A 23,972-nucleotide genomic window follows, 5' to 3' on the forward strand; every position below is an offset into this window, starting at 1 on the left:
GAGACGCCCTTCAAGTGCTCCCTCTGGTCTATCCTCATGAATACCCACACCTAGAGCTTACCACAGTGAACTGCAGCTGTCTAACTCAGATTTCCTGTGAGTAGAGTCCTGCTTTTTCTATATTCATGGGATCTGCTCAGGATCTGGGATATAGAAAGTATTCAGCATAACTACCTCACAGCACCTATAAACAGCCCGGCCATGTCAGCATTCCACTTTTGGTTACTAATAAAATCTACACTTTAGGTGCTATCCATTCTTTCAACAAATGTCATTGTGTGTCCACAACACAGTCGATACTGCTCCAGGCACTAGGAAATCAGAAGTGAAGAAGACAGGTGGTTCCCGCCCTCATGAAGCTAGTGGTCTGGTGAGTTTTTATTTGGCAGTTTATGGACTAGACCCTCTTGAGAAACCATCAGTGTAAGTCACCTGATCATGGTAAGGTCCTCCACCGTCCATCTCCTCATTGCCTTGGTTCAGATATTCTTCTTCTGTCCACATCTGGTAGACTGAGTGGCTGGTTGCAGTTCTTCATTGTTCCATGGGACTGGGATATCTCCACATCCTTGCCAAGACCTCATGGTGAGTGCAGCGTATTTCTTCTGTCCTTCAGCTTCAGACTTGGCCAAGTGACTTTGTTTCAGCCAATGAAATGTTCATAGACATGAAGTGAGCAGAGGCCTATGACTTGGGTTGGGCTCTTGCATTCTGCCTTCATCAAGAGATGAAATAAAAACATGAACATCCTCTTGCCCCCTCATTGCAGGGGCAAAGGAGTTACAGTTTCCCTACCTACACCGCAGAATTATAGCTTAAAACTCATAGACTTATGAGAAGAACTTCTCAGCGATGGGATTATTTGTCACTCAGCATTAGTGTTACAGTAGCTGCTTAAGAAACCAACTATAGCAGTAACTTCCCTCCCAGCTTCGAAACCTTGCCACTTTCCAAATATCCTCCAGCACAGATCTGACCATATTATTCTTAATTTTGATCCATCTCTGGCCATGCATTGTCTGCCTTATAAAGTGTCATAACCTTAGCAAGATGTTCAGAATTCTCTTTAATTGTCTACCATACTTTCCCTGCCTCATCCCTAAATCTTCATCCTCTGCCAGAAATGTCTTCCTCCAGCTTTCTGTTGAAATTCTACTTTAGGATTTTGCACCAGGACCACCTCAGTAAGAAGGTTATAGTCTCTCTTTCATTAAGAATGAAATTCTGCACCTCTGCCCCCAAAGCATGGAATTCAAAATTTCTCTCGGAAAATGTCTTCGAGCTGTAGAATAGGAGTGTATTTATAAGTCTATCTTTGTAAATTAGGTAAATATGCCCTTGGAAACATGAACAATAGCTTTAAATCTTGATATCCTACAGGTGTTTTTAAAGTATAATCTGCTCAATTATTTGGGGTTAAATATTGAATGAATGAATTCCAGAAATGTTTAATTCTCTCATTAGTGATATTTGCCCACCTGGCCAATCAGCTGAATTAATTTATGCTATTTTCATGTGGGATGGTCACTGTCATTCAATCCCTAGTGACCACAGGTACTAAATATTCTGCAATTCTACAGAATGAAGAATTTTCTTGCCCCAAATTCCAACAGGCCTTATTGAGAAACACTTCTAGACCCTTCATTCCAAATCCCTTCTTCAAATGTCAAATCTTTGAGGTCGTTACAAACTGACATTGTCACCCATGTATTAGGAAAAATGAAAATTTTTTTCCATATCTTTAGCTTCGTAGAAGATGGATAGAAAGCCTCAAAAGCATTGAAGAGTTGCAGAATAAACAGATTTTCTCTTTTCCAGGGAAAGTGGTTGGAGCCCCTAGTTATATATTTTTTTAAAAATCCCTGTTTTATTTTTTCACCTTCACTCTTTCTTATATCACTCTTAGGCCTGCTTAACCCACATGCCCTGGACATTTGGGGAATACTCTATTCCCTCTCAAGTCTTTGTTTCCAGACCAGTGGGGGAAGCCATACCAATAATGGTATCTATTTTTTTTTTTTTTTTTTTTTTTTACCAAATGGCCACCAAGAGGCCTTCCAAGGCAGAGGACAAATGTGCCTTCCAGCAGCCATCCCATTTGAATGACCACTCTCTTCCCAAGCACGCCCAAGAAACAGGGGCCGGTATATAGCATGTCAAATAGTAAACGTGAGCCCAACATGCAAATTGCAAAAATTATCTTTTGCATTTTACCTTTATCTCCTCAAATGTTCTTAAATTAGAAAAAAAAAATGTTTTGGCATTCTTTGTCCTCAGAGTAGGAAGATTTGATTCTTGCACAGTGATTGTGTGTTTTAAGCACTGGAGGTAATCAAGTCCCTTGAACTTTTCAGCTCCTGATTTCCTTATTTCCCTTTCCCATATCTGTTTGCGTAGCTTGGCTGGATCCGAGGTGTAGGGCATATGGCTTTTTGCCGCTTGAGCTGCCACAGAAGAAAATGTCATTGGCATATAATGCCAGATTTCCATTTTTTGAATCACAGAGCATGGGGTTCTGTCTGAAAGCTCCCAGGCCACTGTGTGTTCTTAAAGCAAAGGCAGAAGAGGATAAGAACCACATCTCAGAGATGCTCTTCCTATGAAAATGTGTCTGTCGTGATAAGAAATACATAAAATGGTGATGCTGTTGCCCTCAAATGTGTTAGAAAAAGCTGCTTGGCTTGCTTTAGTGGGCACTGGGAAACCCTGGGTATTTGCTCCAAGCCTCAGTGAAACAGATACCAGTTAGTCAAGAATGTAGAGTTATTTTTGAATTTTCTCAGACAGATAAAATCTGCTTGTGCACGTCCTGGAAAACGTAAGACTGAATAAAAGATATTGATGGTTTTTTGATGCAGTGTACCAAAATTTTGTATTCATTACATTTTCAAGTTATAAAACTCTTTTGGACAGACCTGGCTGATTAAAAAAACAAAACAAAACCCTGAAGCTGCTGCAGACACAGCCTCAGGCTTGGTTTCCCACCCTCACACCCCCGTTCCCAACCCCCCTCCCATGGTTGAGGGGTGTCAAGAGAAGGGTTTGGAAATTCACAAAGAAAGAATTTGTTCAATCAGTAAGTTCAATAAATGAAGAGTATAAACCCTGAACCCAGGGAGTGGGATTCAAACCCTACCGCCATTATTTCCTTGCTGGGTGATCTTGGGAGGATGAATTCCCTTGCTCTATTTCTCGGTCTCTTCATCAGTGAAAGAATATAGTTAGAGCTAAATATAACTGTTGTGAGGGTTAAATCAGCCAACATGAACCTGATTGTCTGAAATGGACAGTATTTGATTGTTTTTGAATTGTTGCAAAATTATAAATTCTTTATGGCTTATCCTAATATATATATAAAGCACCTGGGCCATTTTCATGAGGACTACAAGGTGCTCCAGGAAGACATGGTTTCTAGTCCAGTTCTGACCCTGGATGGTTCTCCTACACCTGCACTCACCCGCCCTCCTCCTTTTCAGACAAGGCAGCACCTGAGGCGGATTCCTCCTCCTGTACTTTGGATTCTCTCCCGTCTCCTCTGCTCCAGGACTGCTCCATCAGAATCCCTTCTAACTCTTACATCATTAGTCTCATCCTCTTAGATGCTACCTGCTCACGAGCATCTAAACGTACTCAAGTCTCCCAAACTTTAAAAAATAAATAACCCCTTCTTGGAGTTCCCATCATGGCTCAGTGGTTAGCGAATCCGACTAGGAACCATGAGGTTGTGGGTTCGATCCCTGGCCTTGCTCAGTGGGTTAAGGATCTGGCATTGCCGTGAGCTGTGGTGTAGGTTGCAGACAAGGCTCGGATCCCGTGTTGCTGTGGCTGTGGTGTAGGCCGGCAGCTACAGCTCCGATTAGACCCCTAGCCTGGGAACCTCCAAATGCTGTGGGAGTGGCCCAAGAAATGGCAAAAAGACAAAAATAAATAAATTAAAAAAAATAAAAACCCTTCTTGATCCTCTATCCACCTCCAGCCTGGGTGCCTCTATTTACCATCTTTTTTCACTTCACTTATTAATCCATGGCAACCTGTCTTCTGCCCTCACTAAAAATGTAACTAAGCAGAAGGAGAGAAGTTATGACTCTAAACAAGCACTAAATTATACTGTCAATACTTGAAAAGCTCTTTAGCCACAAAAGCCATCAGTTTTGACAAAGTCAGGAATGACCTCTAATGGACATTTTAAAATCTCTGTCTTATTTGCTTCCTTTGCAGCACTTGGCCCTGTTGGCCACTCTTTTCTTAGAAACTATTTTACTGTGGCTTTGGACATGAACACATACACAAGATGTGTACGTGGTACACTGTGTGTGTGTGTGTGTGTACACATATATATGGATCAATGATAATTATTTTACTTCCTCTTTTATGTATATATGGAAGAAATAAAGTAATTATTGTCGTTCCAGTTACTAGTGATATTTTTAGACAAAAAAGTTAAAAGGTAACTAAAAATATCATTCAGCTCAAGAAGAGAAACATGACCCTAAAATGCACTAATACACAATCTGAATACTTGAAAACCTCTTTTAGCCACAAAAGACGTGATTTCTAAGAGCAAATGGAGATTGAGAGGAATCATTGAGTTGTTCTCATTTAAGACTTGAAAGAAGTCGTATTGTTATGCATCTCTGCTCTGATGAAGAAGACATCAAAAATTTTATAAAGATAAATCTTTTATCCCCTTCTCCTTTATACTTATTGGCATCTTCCCTCCTCCCTCTTCAGTTTCTTTTCTTTAGCCTAAAAATCTCTCCTATCCTTAAAAATGTTTTTTCACCCCTCGTCCTCTTTCAAGTTCTTTACAGTTTCTTTCTTACCTCCTGCACTGAACTTCCCAGGAGAGATTGCCATCTCCTTGCCCACTTCCTCCACTTGCTGTGGTTTGACATTCACCCAAGTCCACCTACTGAAATTGCTGCATTTGGGTCCGCAGTCACCTCCTGAGTGTCAAGTCTGATGGCTTGTTCCATGTTCCTCATGCTCCTTTGCCCTAAAGTATTAGCTTGTGTCCCTACCTGGGCCTCCTGGGATCCTCTCCATTCCTGGACTCCCAGGGCACTGCCACCACCTCTCACTGACCCCTTAAACTAAGGCATTCCCCAGGCCTTCTTGTTTCTCTCCTGTCACCTCCTCCTCCCCTCCCACAGTCTCATTTCCAATCATCCGTCACCTCTGGGAGTGGCACCTTGTCTCTTAGAAGTGGAACCTTGGAATGATTCCTGGCTTTTCCTCTCCTCTTCTCCTAACAGGTCCAGATCCTCTGGATCTACCAGTGTAGGAAAAAGGGTTGTCTGGCTGTTACCGCTAGTACCCTGCTTCCTGCCACCATGACCTCTTGTGGAGACTATGCTTGTCTCTTAATGTTCTCCCTGAATCTGGACGCAGCCCATCGATGAGTTCTCTTTCCCCTAGCTGCCAGAAATACCTTTCTAGAACATAGGTCTTCTAACAACACATCTGTTCCCAAAAACCTTTGGTTTCCTCTTCTTGCAGTGTGATAACCAAGCTCCACCAACCTATTGCAAACCACATTTCTAAACAACATGCCCGCTGCACCCTAACACACCCCTACTAACCTATAGTGAATCATATCGATGGCTCCCCAAGCACACCTCGCACAGCCAAGTCTCCATCCTTATCCGTGTTCCCTCCACCAGGAAGACCTTTCACCCTTTCTGTTGAAAGACCTTTCACCCTTTTTATTGAAATTGTGCCCATTGTTCAAGGCCCCTCCCATGGGTTCTGCAGAGCCCTTTCAAGGAGGCAGAAATAATTGTTTTCATTTAGGTGCACTTTTTTTTGGGGGGGGCAGGGTTTCTAGGGCCACACCTGCAGCACATGGAAGTTCCCAGGCTAGGGGTCAAATCGGAGCTACAGCTGCTGGCCTATGTCACAGCTACAGCAACGTCAGATCCTTACCCCACTGGGCTGGAGCAAGGATCGAACCTGAATCCTCTTGGATACTAGTCGGGTTTGTAACCCCCTGAGCCACAATGGGAACTTCTAGCTGCACTTGCTTTTTCCCTTTCTTGTAGCACTTAACATGCATGGCCATACATTGAGTTTGAAAACTTCTTTTAGCCAATTAACTTGCTTCTAAAGGTCCCAACCACCCTTTGTCCCCCCTCATAGCTGCCCAATGCAATGCTGTGGAATCCTGGAAGGACCTACTAGAAACCTTGCTCTTAGATTATAGTTCATTATCTGCACTCTCTTCCACTCTGCTTTTGAGAATAAGGACAAATTCGGCCTCACCTTTCTATCCCAAGATGCCTACCAAAAAAGTATACAGGTGTGCAACAAATGTTAAGCAGATTGAGTTTTTAATCTAGCCATTAGCAGGTGGTGGGCAGAGAAGCCAATTAAAAAAAAGAATAGGAGTTCCCGTCGTGGCGCAGTGGTTAACGAATCTGACTAGGAACCATGAGGTTGCGGGTTCCGTCCCTGCCCTTGCTCAGTGGGTTAACGATCCGGCGTTGCCGTGAGCTGTGGTGTAGGTTACAGACGCGGCTGGGATCCTGCGTTGCTGTGGCTCTGGCGTAGGCCGGTGGCTACAGCTCCGATTCAACCCCTAGCCTGGGAATCTCCATATGCCGAGGGAGCGGCCCAAGAAATAGCAACAACAACAAAAAAGACAAAAGACAAAAAAAAAAAAAAAAAAAAGAATAGGTTAATCATGTTTTAAAAGGAAAAAGCACATCCCAGAACAAACTTTGCAAACTATAGAACAAATTCCAGTGGTTTGTGAGGTTGAGTAACTCCCATCCTCCCCTCCCTTGTCTATATCAGGCGACAGACCTGGAGTTCCTTCTACAGAAAGAAGATGAGAAATTGGCACCCACAGTGACACTAAAGGGCCCCTTGCTACCACTTTGCTGGCAGAAACCTTGACATTTCAACAGAATTTTAAGAAACATGTTGGGACAAACTTCCTCTTGGGAAATTCACCAATTGACCTCATCTATAAAGCCATGCAATATAATGCAGCAATTTAGAATCATAGACATTCCAGAGAGAAAAATGAAAGGTCTTCCTATAGATGTTCATTTTGTTGTTATTTACAGTGGCAAGAAAATGGACATTGACCAAGCATTTCAGCATGAGAACATGATAAACTAATTTGTGGACACTTTTAATTATGTGTCAAAATTTTCAGTCATTTAAAATGACATTTGTAGAGTCTCTAACTATAAGAAACATTTTAAAAATATTATATTAAATGGGGGAGGAACCGGGCTGCAAAATTATATCTTAACCAAGTAAAAATGCAAACTAAGAAGGTTTGTTAAATTTGGAAAATTGTAACCGTGTTTTCTTCTTCATGATGTGATTAACTGTCATTTTTCTCTTTTCTCTACTAAATATGTAAGTCCTTACAGTCAAATTAAAAAAAAAAAAAACAACTTCAAAGTTTGGGGGTTCATGCTGCTACCAAGCTCCGGTTGTGGTCTGATAAGTGGTCTTGGTCTAGAGGGTATTCTTTGACTTCAACAGCTCCTGTTATAAATTCAGGCTAAGTTTGTTTATTTGTCCTTCAGATAAAGCATGGGGTTGAGCCAGCTGTGCTGGCCCAGCCAGGGCCCTGCATCCTCAGCCTGAAGTTGATTGGTGCTAAGATCAAAACCCTCGGAGGCTCCATTCGAGGAAGTCTCATTAACTGGGAAAAAGTTCTGAGCAGATGTGACATCTTTGAAAAAATGAGCCATATCACAGACGGAGCTGGGCCCAGCACCTGGGCTGCTTGTAAAATGGGTTTTCAAAGGGGAGGTTTCTAGACTGCTTTCCAGCGCATCCTCTTCTCACTCAGGCTGGAGGTTGCAGGAGTGGGAGGAAGAAGGGATGGGAGACAACCTGAGATGAGTCACTGAGATGTTTTCAAAGACATCTTCAGCTCCTCACTTTATCCATGAGATTGGGTAGAATGACAGAGGAGTACTGAGAAGGATTTGTCACTGCAAAGGTTTGCAAAAAGATTCTGTAGTCTTGGCTAAGGTATCAGAGACATGTAGAGATGGTATTCTCAGTGTTGCGTTAATAAATCTGACTCTAAGGAGTTCGCAGTATTGGGGATAGCTCTGGAAAGGGATAATTACAAAATAACATGACACGTGCAGTAGCAAAATCCCATACATTGTATGAGACTAATTCACAGGAGGGATTGTATAGAAGAAGGACTCTACTTTGGAGGGTTTTAATGTACGAATAGAAGCTTACCAGGAAAGCTGAACAGAATTAACTGGGAAGAGACATGAAATATAATGAATACCTAAAAATAAAACTTAATAAAAGGAGCACTATTACATTGAAGATAATAAGGCTGTATTCTTGGCTTCCCAAGACTTGAAAGAAACATGAGACAACATACATTTATAAGTACTTTCAAAACATTAGTTGCGTGACTGGAGACCCAATTCCTCACTTAAAAACTGGACTTTTTTGATGAAATATATTTTTTCAGTGTATGTATAGAACAACTGAGATATCTGACACACAATAGATTCCCCCCAAATATGGACAAGAGCACTTATTCATGGTTAAACATGTGTCATTATTTGAAATATTTGCTTCATAATTCTCATGCTTGTCACTGTATTAAGAGAATTACAGGCAATGAATTTTGGAAATCATGTTTCATGTTTGCCTAGGGATGGTTTGCAGGTGGAGCATTTTTGCATGTAAATGGATTGGTTATTGCCCTTTGGGGGCCAGTTTTTATTTATATTATCAAATTAACTCCTTCCTGCAATTACTGGCTTAAAAAAATGCAGGCAAGTACTGAGCAATAAAATAAAATTATGTTTTAGTCTGAATTTAATTGCTGCACAAATTAGGTTGCAAAGCTCATTCTTTGTGAGAGTTGGGAATAACCTGTTAATATCATCTGCCTAGGGGTCATGGTTCACATTTCAAAGCTTCCTCTAATTGGAAGTATACTAGAGAACAGTTTGCAAGCAATCTGGCTCTTACAAGCTGATAATACTGAGGGACTGAGTTTAAGAAGAAGCCCGTCCTTATGGTGGCAATGCCAGTTTGCCATGAGTTGTTTTCCTAGAGAGGTGCTGGGTTGTTGCTGATATTGAAACACTGGTTGTTGCTGGGTACATAGTTGTAATGTGACTGGCTGCTGACAAAGCTCGCTTCTTTATCAGGGGACAATGTAAAAATAACTGAGTTTAAATAGGACTCATCCTAGATTTTCATATGGTGACCCTCTTGGTCCCATGGGTGTCCTCATCTTGTGGTTTCATATCTGGCTCTGTGCAGACCTCTTGGACTTTCTTCCAAGCCCTCCAACTCCTGCTTTACCCTCCCCCTGCACATCTTAGAGCCTGACCTCCCGGAAGTTGACTGACTACCACCTCCCTCATCCTCCCTCCTTGCCTGAACGAACTGCTTCTACTTCTTGGTTTCCCGCTTGCTCAGCCAACTCTCCTTCTCCTTCATCCCTGGTTTACTCTGTTCTGCAGTCGTGTGATCCCTGTTCCAAAAGGAGACCAGAACATACAGGTCATCTGTGAATCTATGAGCAGAAAGAGGAGAGAAAGTGAGGGCATCAAATGTTAACCATTTGGTAAAACAATACATTTAATCTCTACCAGCTGCCAAGAAGATCAGAAACTAATTTTTTTCTCAAAAGGTAGACTCCTTTGCGTGTGACATCCTTTGTTTTTCAGAATTGGGAGAGGTTAATTTATGCATTAGGTCTGAAGACCAAGAAGAATGTGATGACAGCCCAGAAGCATCCCTTTTCCTAATGGTGAAGAAGCTGTTTCCCATTTGGCATCACTTAGAGATTATCCTACCATTGGCCCAGTAGCTTTTTGCCACCATATTGCAGGTGGATATGCTTGGCAAGGCTGAGCTGAGGATTTTGGCATTTTCATTTTTCCTTTTTGGCATGATTTTTCATCAGCCTACAATTCTGGAATGCACTTCCATGGTATATTTGAAAAATTTGAGTTGGCAAGACCATAAACTTTCAGAATCCACCAACTATTCCTTTAAAAGCAGTCAGAATTATAAAGGATGCTTTATATTGAGCCTTGCTCTTCTGGCCCCCGTGTTCTTCTCAGGTTAGCTCACTGCATTTGGACAAGTCCTTCACGTCCCAAGGACTTCTAGACCTTGACTTTTCGAAACCTACAAATGCAAATCATGGTGACCACCTGCCAGAGGTCTGTGCCCTAAAAGAAGGGAGCAAAAATGCATAGATTGGAGACCTTCTTATAGACGGGTTTGCATTTTGTGAATCTAGTTTTATTTCAGTGTTTGTGGGTTTTGCTTATATTTTCGGCATTTTTAAGGGAATGTAAGAATAGCAAAGTTGAAGGATATACTTCTATCTATGAATGCCTCATCATGAGTTACAAAATATGGCTTATTCTTAGATGCTAATGGAACAGTCTTACCTGCTCCAGACTCCTTGCTTATGGGCACTCTGAAGCATACTGCAGTACACTGCTCATGGTGCTTCACAGACAGACACCTAACTTTGAATCTTGGGTCTGTCACTTACTGGATGGTGACGTGGACATTCTACTTATGTCATGGATCTTAGCCACCCTTGCTAGAAAAGGGGTCTTACTATCATATCGGCCCACTGAAGCTCTGCACATGCATTTTCTATTATTTCTGTCTTCTTCCCATAGACGTTGAGGCTATATCACATAGAGCTTAGCATCCTGGGACCCAACGATAAAGTAACATTAATGCAGGCTTTGTAAATTCTGCTTATGATCACCTCATCATGAGGGTGAAAAAAAAAAAGCAGCTGCTTGGGTATGAAGATTTTTCTGTGGAATATTATTATAATTACTTCCCCCTGGGGATAAAAAGATGGGTAAAATTATCCTGACCATGTATAGCTGAGGGTTTGCATATGTTTTGATTTTAAAATGAACCATGTAAAAGTCAGAGCTAACTATATATACCAGCCAGCCCAACTGACTAGAGAAATCTCTCTCCAATGTCTCTTGAATGAAATAATGTTATTAAACAGACCAACTGCAGTTTATACTTCTGACCCATTAGAACCGAGTGCTTATTCCTGACCTCACACCCATGGGGCACGTGGTCTAGTCCGGTCTGTACTGGGCCTGATTCTGTTAGGTGGGCGTGAAATGAAGTCAGTGTGTGGGTGTCCTCATGTTCCTGGGCCTGGTAGGGACAGAGGGTATCTGAAGAAGGCTAAGACGTAGTTGGAGGTGAGCTTCGTGCAATATACACCCTACTTGTTTGGAATTGACTTGCAGCTCGTTTTGACCCTAATGGCTCTCTCTTAAGAATCAACCAAACAGGAGTTCCCGTCGTGGCGCAGTGGTTAACGAATCCGACTAGGAACCATGAGGTTGTGGGTTTGGTCCCTGCCCTTGCTCAGTGGGTTAACAATCCGGCGTTGCCATGAGCTGTGGTGTAGGTTGCAGACGAGGCTCGGATCCCGCATTGCTGTGGCTCTGGCGTAGGCGGGTGGCTACAGCTCCAAATCGACCCCCTAGCCTGGGAACCTCCATATGCTGCCTAGCCTGGGAACCTCCATATGCCGCGGGAGAAATAACAACAACAACAACAACAAAAAGACAAAAGACAAAAAAAAAAAAAAAAAAAAAAAAAAAAAAGAATCAACCAAACAAAAATGGGACTCAGTGTAGCCACGACATGAATGGAGGAGGTCATGCCCGCTACATTCATTGCCAGTGATGAACATGCACGATGATAAAACAGTGCCCAACTTGTGGAAGTAATTTGTTAGGGACCAGAAGCATTTGCTATTAGCACCACCTCTTTATAATTCAGTAAATGGAATCTTCTTCAGCTCTCTTTTAAATGCCCAGTATAAGTGGTGTTCATTTTGGTTCAAACCTGTAGGTAGATTGAAGGAAAATTTTGACAGCTAGTTTAGAAATCACAATAGTCACAACATTTTCTGATCCCCAAACACCTGTCACCTAATGGAATTTTTTGTTGTGTATTTATTTTGAACGTATGGCAAATGTACATGACTTACATCAAATTTGGCGGGAGTTCCCGTCGTGGTTCAGTGGTTGACTAGTATCCATGAGGATGTGGGTTCAATCCCTGGCCTTGCTCAGTGGGTTAAGGATCCGGCATTGCCGTGAGCTGTGGTGTACGTTGAAGACGCGGCTCGGATCCCATGTTGCTGTGGCTGTGGCATAAGCCGGCAGCTACAGCTCCGATTCAACCCCTAGCCTGGGAACCTCCATATACCCCAGGTGTGGCTCTAAAAAGACAAAAGACCAAAAAAAAAATGGCAATAATACATTTTACAAATCATGTTTATGAAAAGGAATAGAATTTAATTAGCTTGAATCTTCCCCAGGAAAATGCAGGACAAATGGTACTAACAGTGCCTACCCGGAGTAGAGCAGAGAGGATAAGCCATAGTGTGGGGCGAAATGGAAAGAGACTTCTTCTGATTTTATTCAGATGTCCAGGCATGATTTTTCCGATATTGGATGCTGTGATTCCCTTCTCCTATCTGCAGACAGCACATAATAAATCTGAATGTGTTCAGGAACCTGATGATATGCTACCAGTAATACATTTTGAGCCTCTAGAGTCCAGGTTCATGAAATGTATGATTCATACCAGTTCTTGGGAACTTGACAAGCAGAAGTTCAAATATCAAGGCAATAAAATCTAGGTTTCCCTTTTTTTGAGATTCATCAGCACTTCTCTAAATTGGTGTATGCTCTTTTTTAAAATCTTATTTTATTTTTATTTGAGTATAGTTGATTTACAGTGTTGTATGAATTTCTGCTGTACAGCAAAGTGACCCAGTCATAGATATATAACCATTCTTTTTTTCGTGCTATCTTCCTTCATGTTCTATCCCAAAAGACTGGATATAGTTCTCTGTGCATTGCACCGCCTAGAAAGGGAAGATTCCCCAGTAAGACCAGGTTAACTAACCCAGCCTGTGATCTCGTAACGAAACTAGTAGACAGGAATCCATGGGGAAATTTGGGGAAGACTTTTTCTAGAGATTCTGTAGCTATTCTGTATAAAGTGACCCCTCTGGAAATGTACGTGAAGCTGTTTATTTTTCAGAACTAAAACCATGACTAGCTAGGTGAACCAAAGTGCCTGTTTGCTAGCTTTTGCAGAGATGAGGGGGGTGGATTCTACTGAAAGCCAAAAAGTATTCTCTGTCTACCTTGCAATTTTGTCTTAAAAATTAATTCTCTAGGAAAAAAAAATAACCCAAAGAAAATTTATGATTGCTCTTAGGGTTCAGGATAATATATTATCTACCTGTCTTCTTGCTGGCAGGTCTGATAGCATCTCTAACTAGCTGGTGAATCTGGTCTTTCAGAAGCTCACCTATTCTTTTTTCATTTGCCTGCTCACCAGCATTGCTACTGGGCCCCAAACTGTGCTTTGGGTACCCATCCTCAACATGAAAATTGGTAGTTAAAGGATAGTGACCTTTTTCTGATGTAAATGGGTCCTTTGGGATGGCTTGGAGTGGTGAAACCCCCACTCTCAAAAAAAATGCCTTTCTCCACCTGGTGCATTAAAGCTTAAGTTAGGGTTAGTCTTTTTTTTTTTTTCTCCTTTATTTAAGCCTCCCTTAGCAATGATTCTCAAACTGGTCTATATAAGAATCCCCTGGAAATCTTGGGAAAATGTCTCTAGAGTCCTCCCCTGAGACTGTGGCTTAGGAGGGATGCAAGGGGACCCTAGGAATCCGCATTTTGCTGAGAGCTCCACATGATTCTGATACAGGTGGTCCCTGGAGATCACACTTAGAGAAACTGGAGCTCGCATCTTTTGGTGCACATCCCAGCCCTGCCGCATTTTATCTTTAGAACCTGGGTCAAGCTATTGAACTTCTTATGCTTCCATTTCCTCATGCTGTATAGCAGGGATGCTAATAGCTTCTCACAGCATTGTTGTGAAGATTAACTTGATTCATCCAGATGAAATGCTATCTGGACTATTAACCACTTAGTAAATGTTAGCTAGGTCAGTCCAACAAGTTATGCGTGCCTTGAAATTAACTGTTTTAATCAGATTGATATCCTATTAACTTGTTCAAGTCACTGGGGGAGTTACGGAGGTGTGTTGGGGAGCGGGGACAGGCAGTCATTTAGTGAAGGACTTCAGTGACTTATCATTTCTCACAGGAGAAAAACCAGACTCTGACCATGATCTCCAGGACCCTGCAGGTCTGGCCTGTGCTTGTTCTCCAAATTCATCTCACCCTATCCTTTTCATCACCTTCACCCCGATCAGCCACATTTGTCTTTTTTTCAAGTTTTCAAGGACGCTACCCTCCTTCCTAGGCCTTGTGCATCTAGGCAGGCCCTTTGCAGGTATCATTCCTAATGTCTGAGACACTGTTCCCCTCACTTTCAACTCATTTAACTTTTATTCTTCCTTTAGATCTTCGCTGAAATATCACTTCCTCTGAGACATTCTTCCTTACCTCGAAAGTCCAGTCTTTTCATGATGTGTGCTCATTGCACACAGCTCTCCTTCATGCTCTGTAAGAAAGTTACATTTTCAGATTTTTTTTTGTGTCCTCTGCCAGGGTCATCGTGCCATAAGGCAAAAGGCATGGCAGTTTGTTTTGTCACCTGCACAGTGTTTAGCATAAACACTTACTAAATATTCGAACAAATGATTACATTTTGATTGAGGGAAGACCTGGTTGGAATGGCATGGTTTGGTATAAAAACAGTGGCAAATTGAACAGTCTCAGGAGGGTGAGAGGGAAAGAAAGAGTAGGTGTCCCCATGGCAGAGAAGGGTAGACAGACGAGGTTAGAAAGTTTCCAGAAAGATAGTAGCAAAACCCTGAGATATCCAGGGAGTCTGGACAGAGCAGAGAAAGATGGCTGGGTGCCTGAGAGGCAGAGCTTGTGTAAGAATTCCTTCCCAAGCTCACAGTAGCACGAGGAGACAAGATGGAAAGCCAGGACATAGATTCTTGAAAGAGAAAGTACAAATCAAGACCTTGGGCCAGAGCTGAGCACTTGGAGACAGATGGAAATCGGATTTGGACAAAGAGTCGTTTAGGAATAAAGGAGGCCTGGGGCTTCTCTTGCTTATTAGGCACCGGGTGTGCGGTAATGAACAGTTCACTTTGGCTCTAAGAACCAGAGACACACGAAGAGCTGGTGTCAGCTCCCTCCCAAGCCTGGTCTGTGTTATTAATAGTTTAAGGGCACCAGGCTTGTAGAGACCTTTAGGGGAAGGATCTCCTTGAAATTCACAACAGTGGGACAGAGAATAATTCCCTTCTCTTTAAGTGAAGCCAGAATCAGAGCCTTCTTTTTACTTACCATTTTCCCTCGGTCTCTATTATCAAGGGTCCGTTTATTATTCCACAGACCTCACCATCTGATCCCCATCCTGTGTTTGACCAGGCCATGCAGCCTTTCTTTGCTCAGTGGCGGCCCCTGCTGTTAAAGAGAAAGATTGCAGCCCATCTAGAATGTGACATTAACTCTGGTCAGGCAACCAGAAGAATTCGGAGCAAGCAAGGGGAGGAGAGAGGGGGAAGCAAATGGTCTGAGGACATTCCCAGGGGGATCCCCATGTTCAGGGCGCCTTGGTGAAATGCTAATACGGAGAAGGATCTGAGCCTAAGTGCTTTGTGCAAGCTTTTTTCCCCAAGGGTCCCTGTTTAGTTGCTTCATTCCAAAGGTTTGCTGGGAACCACCCCCACAGTGCTCTCCAAGAAATGCCATTGGAAACTTTTATGGGGGGGGGCTTATAGGGCTGTTAGATGGCAACTATTTTAAAAGATGCCGTACTAATTTTTGAGGTAGCTTACAGTAAATTTGAATTAGCGGTGGCGGCTCAGGAGAGGCTGTGTGTGTTTGTTTACATCCTGAGTGGAAATCAGAGTATGGATCCTCCCATGGGAACCCTGCTGGGATGCACTCTTGCATGAGCGCATTTCTGGGACTGTGAGCACCGTTGGTGCGTGTGTGCCATGTGTCCAGAGTGAGGCCGTTACCTGACATTTCTGGACAAAAACCGTTGTGCAAAGAGAAGGAGGGAGAAAGCAAACTCACAATCAAATAAAAGTAGGGAGAGGGGGAGAGATGAGATTGCAGTTGATTATGGGTCTGGCAGCAGATGTTCTACACGAATCCAACTCGCTGCAGCCAGTCTGTTTCCATGGCAACAGAATCAGTAATTATTGAGCCCAGGCCCTCCCCCTTTCTTTCTCCCAACAAGGTGGAGGCTGATGAATATGAACTATCTCCGGCCCATCACCAGCACTTTCTTCTTCTTCTTCTTCTTCTTCTTCTTCTTCTTCTTCTTCTTCTTCTTCTTCTTCTCCTTCTTCTTCTTCTTCTTCCTCTTTTCCTTTGTTTTTAGTTCTTTATAAGGAAAGTGGGAATATTGAGAGCACTCAGAAGCACTATATCATTATTGATGAAAGAGCATAGGGCACTAAAATTAAATGAACTTATTGTTTTCTCTTGTGCTACTCCAAGAGAAAATCTCTTCCTTGAAAAGCCGATGATCTCTGAAGATGCTAAATAAATGAGCAGGAGTTTCCCTGAAATGGAAGCTCCCTTTGATTGGCTGATCTTTCTGCGATTCCTGCCAATCGGAGCACCCCTGGGCTCCAGCTCCATAAACATAAGCAAAGCTACATGCTTATTCTTCTGGACTTGAAGTGTATACCATTCAAAGGTGTGCGGCGGGTCTCCATTCACATGGCTCAACTGGAAATCTATTTCGTGAACAAGCTTACTCAGGAACCATCTGGTATTCCAGCACGTTGCTCTTCAGGGGGACGACTTTAAGTCTTTTGGTGGTGACAGCGGCTTAGAAGCAGTATTTGTAGTAGGGAAAGATGGACTTACGGGAGCTTGGTGAGTAAACCTCAGTCTTACACATCTGTCTGCTGGTATTAGCAGCCTGAGCTAAAATGTAGCTTTGTCCTATTGTCTGCCTAGAAAACCGTGAATTGGAACAAGCACAGGGAAGAGCAGGCATTCTAGGGTTCCCGTGATGTGTGAGCCTCTGTGTTCCAAAGGCTGCGTGCTCTGCTTGAGTGTGATCAGATTTGTAGTTGACTGTGTATTTGGTTTGTCTAGTTAGGACCATTGTGAAGAGTGGAGTTTTGCTGTCTCTCCCTGGGCACTGATCCATTTCAAAAGAGGATGCTTTAATTAATAAGAGTCAACCCTGTGCATTGCTGGGAAGAGAGAGAAAGGAGCAGGCACAGAGCGGAGCCCTGAGCTGCCTGAGTGTGCTGCTGGGTTTGCATTGTGAAGAGATACGTTGTTGCAATGATCTATCAAACACTTCTTCAGACCCTCAGCCACAGAAGGAAGCATCTCTTCCTCCTGCGCTGCCGTTCCCTGCTGAGTCGTGTCCCTTTCTTTCATGAAACTAGTCTCCAAATTGAAATCTGGTTTCTCTCTTTTTAAAAAATTAATGGCAAAAAGAGTTAGAGTGCAGTTGGAAAGATTCTAGCTGTCAAAAAAAAAAAAAAAAAAAAAAAAAAAAAAAAAAGCTTCTGAAATGACTCTGTTTTGCATCCGTTTAAACCTCCGAAAGCCAGAGAGGATTGGCAAAGTTGTATTCAAGGATTGGCTCTTTGCCAGGGAAGGGATGCTCTCAGCTATTGCTTTGCTCCCTGGGGTTTAATTTTCTGAGACTGGTGATGAAATTTTCAATTCTGTTGGCTAGAAGGAGAAAGAATAAGAAAGCAGTGCTGTAAACAGGCGGGGGGGGGGGGCAGCATGTGAAAGGAGAAACTCCTGCCTTTAGGGACCCTTCTAGCTGCAAACTTAAAAATATATGTGGCAAGACCGACCTCAGCACTGTGCTCAAGTGTTGGGTTCCAGAGGATCTCTAATCCTTCCAAACGTGGGAGGGGGCAAGGCATTGCCTTTGGTTTGGGTGCAGAGAGTGGGGGCTGAACTCGGGGCTTCCAGCTCTGCCTACATACCTCTCCCCAGTATATCTCTCCTCTGTCTTCTGATTTTGAGGCTTCGAAACTGTTACTTTTTTAAAATGTGAATTCCTATGTTATGTGCCAGAGAGACTGACAACACACTTGGTGTTTTCAATTTACGATCCACTCAGGTTCGAATAACAGAGAGAGAAAAAGAGAAAACGCATTATCATCTGGTTCATAAATATATGCACATGAAATAGTCATCCGTGGGAAATCTTACTGGCTTGTCCTTTAAAACAGTATCCTACTGACAGAAGAGGGTTGTGGGTCTTCACGTGGCTCTACAATGGAATTTGCTGTGCCCTGAATGGGCTCTGGGATGAACAATAAGGAAACAAGAGCTAGGAAGGTGTTGTCTGCAGAAGACTCGAAATCGGGGTAAGGGTGATTGGGTGTTTGGTAGAGACCTTCTACTTTTGTGACCTGGAAAAAGGGGCTGACGCTCTGGAAGAGATGGAGAGTTTCCTAACTGTGGGCAACTGCACAGAACACAGGGGAAACTTGTCGGATCAGGTCAGTGTCCTGTTCGTTAGCTGAGACCTCTCTAGAAATGTAGGCTGTCCTCTGGTCCCAAGATGTTCAAGATGGTGTGCTGGATGGAGAACAGCACCTGATTGGAAGGGAGCGTCTGCCTCTCTCCTGCTGCATCTCATTCCTCAGCACATCTCAGTTCAGGCACAGTTTTGAGGAAGTCTGGTTTCCAGTAGATGTGCATTAAGTGACAGTCATCTCACGAGAAGGACCCTCTATTCTCTTTGGTGTCTTCTCTCCCCCTAACTAGTGTCACTTGACATAAGTGTAGTGCTGGCACCTGTTGACAAGAATGAGAAAAGAAACAACCTTTTATGGAAGCAGTGAAAATGCAAAATACATACATACATATATATATATATATATATATATATATATATAGAGAGAGAGAGAGAGAGAGAGAGTAGTTATTAATCTATTTTTGGATCACAGAAGTCTAAGAATTTGAAAGCTATGAAACTCTCTCTTGGCCTTAAGAAAATACACTTATGCCAAATCACATAACACTTTGATGACAACCCATTTCAGGGTCAAGTAAGATCTCTGCCCTACACGAATAACCAAGAATGCATTATACTCTCAAGTTCATTATCTCTGTTTCACAAACGGGTCCACTGAATCCTGCCACAGCCCCATCTCAATCAACTGCCGGCTTAAGCAGTGGCTTCGGTACCTGAGTGAGGTCCTGAGCATTCTCGCTGAAGGTTTGAATTAAGGAGTTTTGGAAATGATTCTAGATTGTGGTGGTTTTCTCACTCCTGCGGATGGAGGGTTGGTGAAGCTAGTTACGGGACCTGAAATGAAAAGGCTCTTTCAGGCACCAGCATTAACTGCAGGCTTGTAACTATTTGGTTTGCTCCTGGGAGGGAAGGCTTCTTCCCACTGCCTCTTTCTGGCATGTGTAGGATATGGGATGTATTAGAAAGGGAAATGTAAAAACAAATAAAAATGAGTTCTCTCGGATTTTCAAGTGACTCTAGAGTCGTCCAGTCTAAGTCAAAGTGAATATAATATGTTGAATCCAGTCCCTGATATTCAGCATTGAGAGTTGGACAGGATCTTTCCCTTCTCCCAGCAACTGGAATAAAATCAATCGCAACAGGAAGAGCTAACCTGCCTTGAGCATCGAGTGTGGGCCAGGCACTGTTCACTACTTTTTACATAGATGTAATAAACCACTGCATCTTTATAACAGCCCAGCAGGACTATTTGTATACCTATTTTCTAGATGAGGAAATGGAGTCACCAAAAATTTAAAGAACTTGTTTAAAAATTTAAAGACCTTGTTCTTCTTGCCAGCTAGAGACTGGCCAGGGCTTAGTGTCGTCACACACACTGATTGTCCTGTTTGCTGTATTCGTGGGTGGGCAGAGTTTGAGTGGATGGGGAGAGACGTCTTCCAAGGCTATAGGTCTGTCTGGTGGAGTTAGACCACAGGGAGGTGAATTAAACAGTCGTTGCAATAATTAAAGTCAAATTGGAAAGGCAGTCGGGGTGGTTGGGTGAATTATTAATAATGCCATTTAAGCAAAGGAGTTTGAACTAAGTAAAAAGCTGTCACCAAAATGCTGCCTTTGTTCCCCCCCCTTGTGTTCCTGTGCGAGGTGCCCCTCATTCTGCAGAGCGTTTATCTGACTGTGAGGAACTGGGTCAGTCCTCTATGCGACCAGCTCCTCCTGGGCTGTCTGTGAGAGGTGGAAGGTCACCAGCTCAGAGGCTGCCCTTTGCTTGCTTTTGCCAGGAATGGTTTGCTGTTACCATAGCGATGGTGAGGGTCCCGTGGGGCTGGAAACAACAGGGCAGCCAGCTTGGGGGTGTGCCTGACCTGCAGGGGCTGTGGGAATCACCAGGGCTACCACACATTCTGAAGATCTTGTGATCAGGAGTGATGGTCCCAGCTCAGAAAGAGACTGCAGTGGACAAGCCAAGATGCAGCACCTGAAGACTGGGAAGATGAAGTGTGGAAATCATTGAGTGACACAGTTTTCAAAGTGTGCCCCTCAGAGGTGGGGGCCTTCAGGGGGCTGGGGTAATGTGGAGTTGGGGGGTGACTGGGAGGCTTCAACTCCCACCTCCACCAGAGCTTCTCCATTTCTGTCGGTTTTATAACCTGGCATCCCCGGTGAAGACCTGCTAATGACAAATGAAAGGGAAGGTTAGGCCACTAGAGGGAAAAAGAAAAAGTATTGATCTCCTCAAAGTTCCAATTCCATACAATGAAATAAAAGACCAGAGCAAATAAGCCAGCTCACATTGCTATATGGAAAAGGAATCTGTAAGGGTCTCAGTAGCAGGTTTTAAAAACATGGGTTATTTGTTATACATACTTCATATTATGCAGTTTCTACTGTTATACCAGGTATGCCTATGTGTAAAAGAAAATCTTATTAACTATTCAAAAAATAATGGTCTTCAGGAATAATATGGCAGATCTTTCTTGACCAGCACTGTCTAGGGGGAATACAATGCAAGTTATCTATGTATTATCAATTTTTTTAATAGTCATGTTAAAACGTAAAGAAAACAAACAAACCAAACCCCAATCATTTTAATATGTATTACTCAACCCGGTATGTCCAAAATATTATCACTTCAACATACAGCTATGAAATTATTAACAACATATTTACATTCAGTTTTTCATGATAAGTCTTTGAATCTGATATATCTCTTACACTTATAGCACAGCACAACTTGGATACTGACTTTTCACAGGAAATCTGTATTTAGATTTCAGGACATTTACAGTTATAAAAAGTAGACTCAGGAACATAAGTTGTTCTAAACATACTTAAGAGTTTTGTAATAACTGAAGTACCAATTTTTAAATTAAAATTAGCTAAAATTAAAGAAAATTTAAAACTCAGAAACAAACAAAAAAAGCAAAACAAAACACAAAAAGCCACAACGGCACAGTCACACTAGCCATGATTCATGGTTCCTGTAGCCACGGGGGGTTAGCAGTTACTCTATCAGGCAGAGGAGTGCTGGGCCCTCCAGAACCGTTCTCTTGAGTCGGGTTACTTCTCTCACTTCCCCATCAGGCTGTGGCACCTTCCTCTCTCTTACCTCCATGAAGTACCTGGCTGACCTGCCCTGGTAACAAAGCGGCAAACAGAGCACCAGTATTCACAGATGTGCTTATTTTTGCACTTAACTGTGGTATGTATCAAAGACAGCATCTAGCTAAATCTTGGTTTCTCCATTGCGCTGTTTGGCATGAAGGAACTAAAAGGTGTGCCATTTCCCATTACAGAAAGTCAGCACACCATCTGTGTCATTTTCCAGCCCCCAGGTATCTTGGCCCTGCCACTCTGCACTTTGGAACTACCTCCCTCAACTCAGTATGTTCAGGGAGCATGGGTCTCATTTTAATAATATGCTAAGCAAACCGCAATTGAGAGAAAGTAACTCTGCTGCGAACAGATAATTCTTTAGGGAGACAAGTATAAACTGAGACTAAGGGATGATTTAATTGCTTGTCAGTGGATTCGATTCTGCAAATTTTGTTGAGCTGGAAATTACTGACTCCATAGTTCTCCCTGTTAATTCGGTCTTCAAATCTTTACCTTAGATGTGAGCCTTATCCAAAGTTTTCTTTTTTAAGATATATAAAACCAACCATGAAAACAGTATCAACCCCTTCAATAACTAGATCTAAATCGTGCTGCAAAGCCTTCTTAGCGGCACCCAGTCCCAGCCTCCTAAAGAGCATGATTTCAGCCAAATCTGCAGGTCGAAGGATAAAGCTTATGCTAAGCTTGGTGCTTTAAACCTTCCATTAATAAAGAGCTCTTTTAGGAATAACACAAAACATTGAGAAAGGAAACAAATCCCTATCTTTCTTTATCATCCGTAACATCAGGGATACCTTCTGGTCCGTCTCTACCCACTTCCAGCATGTTGGGCAGAATTGTCAGAGAGAAGGCCTTGTGCACCTAAGCACTCAACAAATGTTTGTTGGATTAAATTGTCTAAGTCCTTTGCAACTTCTTTCTTTTCATGGCATAGCTTAATCTTTTTTCCTAAGGCAACAGGGGCAGTCCAAGTAGATTAAACCGTAAGCGGGGACTGGATCTTAAGAGCAAGATAACTTGCTTTGTGAATCTGCTGATTATTTGGCCAAGCCAAGGGCTAATCCACTCAGTCACGAGCAGAAAGAAGTGCTCTGGGATTTCAGAGGGTGCAGAGACCCTGGGAACTAGCTGGATGTTTCATAAGCAAAATTATCATTATAATCATTGTCCTTGCATTACCATAGGATTTCAAAGTTCACTAATATGCTAGCTTATTTCAAATAATCTGTGACATTCAAGAAATTCAGGAGTAGAAGAGTATTTGTGTAGATGACAGAGCAGTAATCTAGAATCTAAGACCTTGTGTTGTGGAAGGTCTTTAGTTTAAGAACTAATTTTTACAGGTCACTTAACCCTGTGATCCTCAGCATCTTCACATGTAAAAAGGAGTTTAGACGTGGTGACTTCCAAGGTCGTATATGTGTCAAACTTCCAAATAATCCATCCTCTAAGGCCTATGCTCCATGATCATAGCTGTCTTTCCATGGTACCCAGATAGAGTTTTGGAATCCTTCTTAACACAAGCTTCCTCAGCCACTGCCAAGCTATCAGAATTGGCTCATAGCTGAAACTGATTTTTCATCCCTCTCCTAGGTCTTTTCCTCAGCTCTGTGCCTTATGCAGGATGTTGGAAAGGAACATACACGGAATTATCCTCAGTGTTCAGGGTTCCAGCGATAAGGGAATGACAGGTCTTTACTCATCCCCTTGCTCAGCTGTTCCATGGAGGTGTTGCTATCTGACAAGGAGGGCTGCAGCCTGGCACTTTGGGAGCTCACTTTTCTCTTCCTTTGAGCTATAAGTGATGAGAGGCCTGTCAAGGAGAGCAGTTCACTGGCATCATTCCCAGACCTGGAAGCATAATGAAATAAAATTTCATCCTGACTTGGTTGGAATTCTTCTAGTTAAACATTTGAGGTAGCATCTGGGGCGATTCTGACATTCACTTGCCTGGGTGCAATGAAGCACCAGCCACCAGCTAATGTCCTTCATGCTGGCAGCCCCAGTTAGGGCCTCTTGGGGCAAATCATTTCTAACTAGGACTAGCCAGTCCATAGGACCCAGCAAGGGAACTAGAGCCCACTCTTGGTTAGTGGGCCAGCAGTATGAAATCTGCATTTCAGAAGTGTTATCACTTACAAAGAGTGATATCAAAGCAGGATGTGGTCTGAAAAGCCACCAACACTGGTGCTGCCCTAAGACCTAAGGCTTTAATCTGAGGCTCGGGTTGTGGGGGTGTTATCTTGTACTGTCCACTGGCACTCTTTCTAGTACCCACTGTAGCGGTACTAGGGCCATGTTCTTCCAGACTTAGAGAGTGCTGGAGGTGAAGGGGCAGAAGCCCCCAGTCTCGATTCCATGAGCCAGGCTCTGATACCTTTGCAAATTAGACCCAACAAGCTTTGC

General features: G+C 42.8%; 1 protein-coding gene and 1 long non-coding RNA gene across 9 annotated transcripts in view; both read left to right on the forward strand.

The window, feature by feature from the left end:
- The window catches only part of ELMO1 (engulfment and cell motility 1), a 555,188-nt gene that overhangs the window by 397,351 nt on the left and 133,865 nt on the right, over positions 1–23,972 (forward strand). The gene's annotated exons all lie outside the window — the stretch shown is intronic.
- LOC146395017 (uncharacterized) lies at positions 3,894–11,639 on the forward strand. The gene is made up of 2 exons (XR_014834258.1): positions 3,894–6,386; positions 6,676–11,639. It is a non-coding gene; the product is annotated as an uncharacterized LOC146395017 (long non-coding RNA).

Source organism: Sus scrofa, chromosome 18 (genome assembly GCF_054392235.1).
Source record: "Sus scrofa isolate SSC_HxYL_T2T_F1_AM1 chromosome 18, Sscrofa_HxYL_maternal_Yorkshire_Landrace_v2.0, whole genome shotgun sequence".
Classification (NCBI taxonomy): Eukaryota; Metazoa; Chordata; class Mammalia; order Artiodactyla; family Suidae; genus Sus; species Sus scrofa.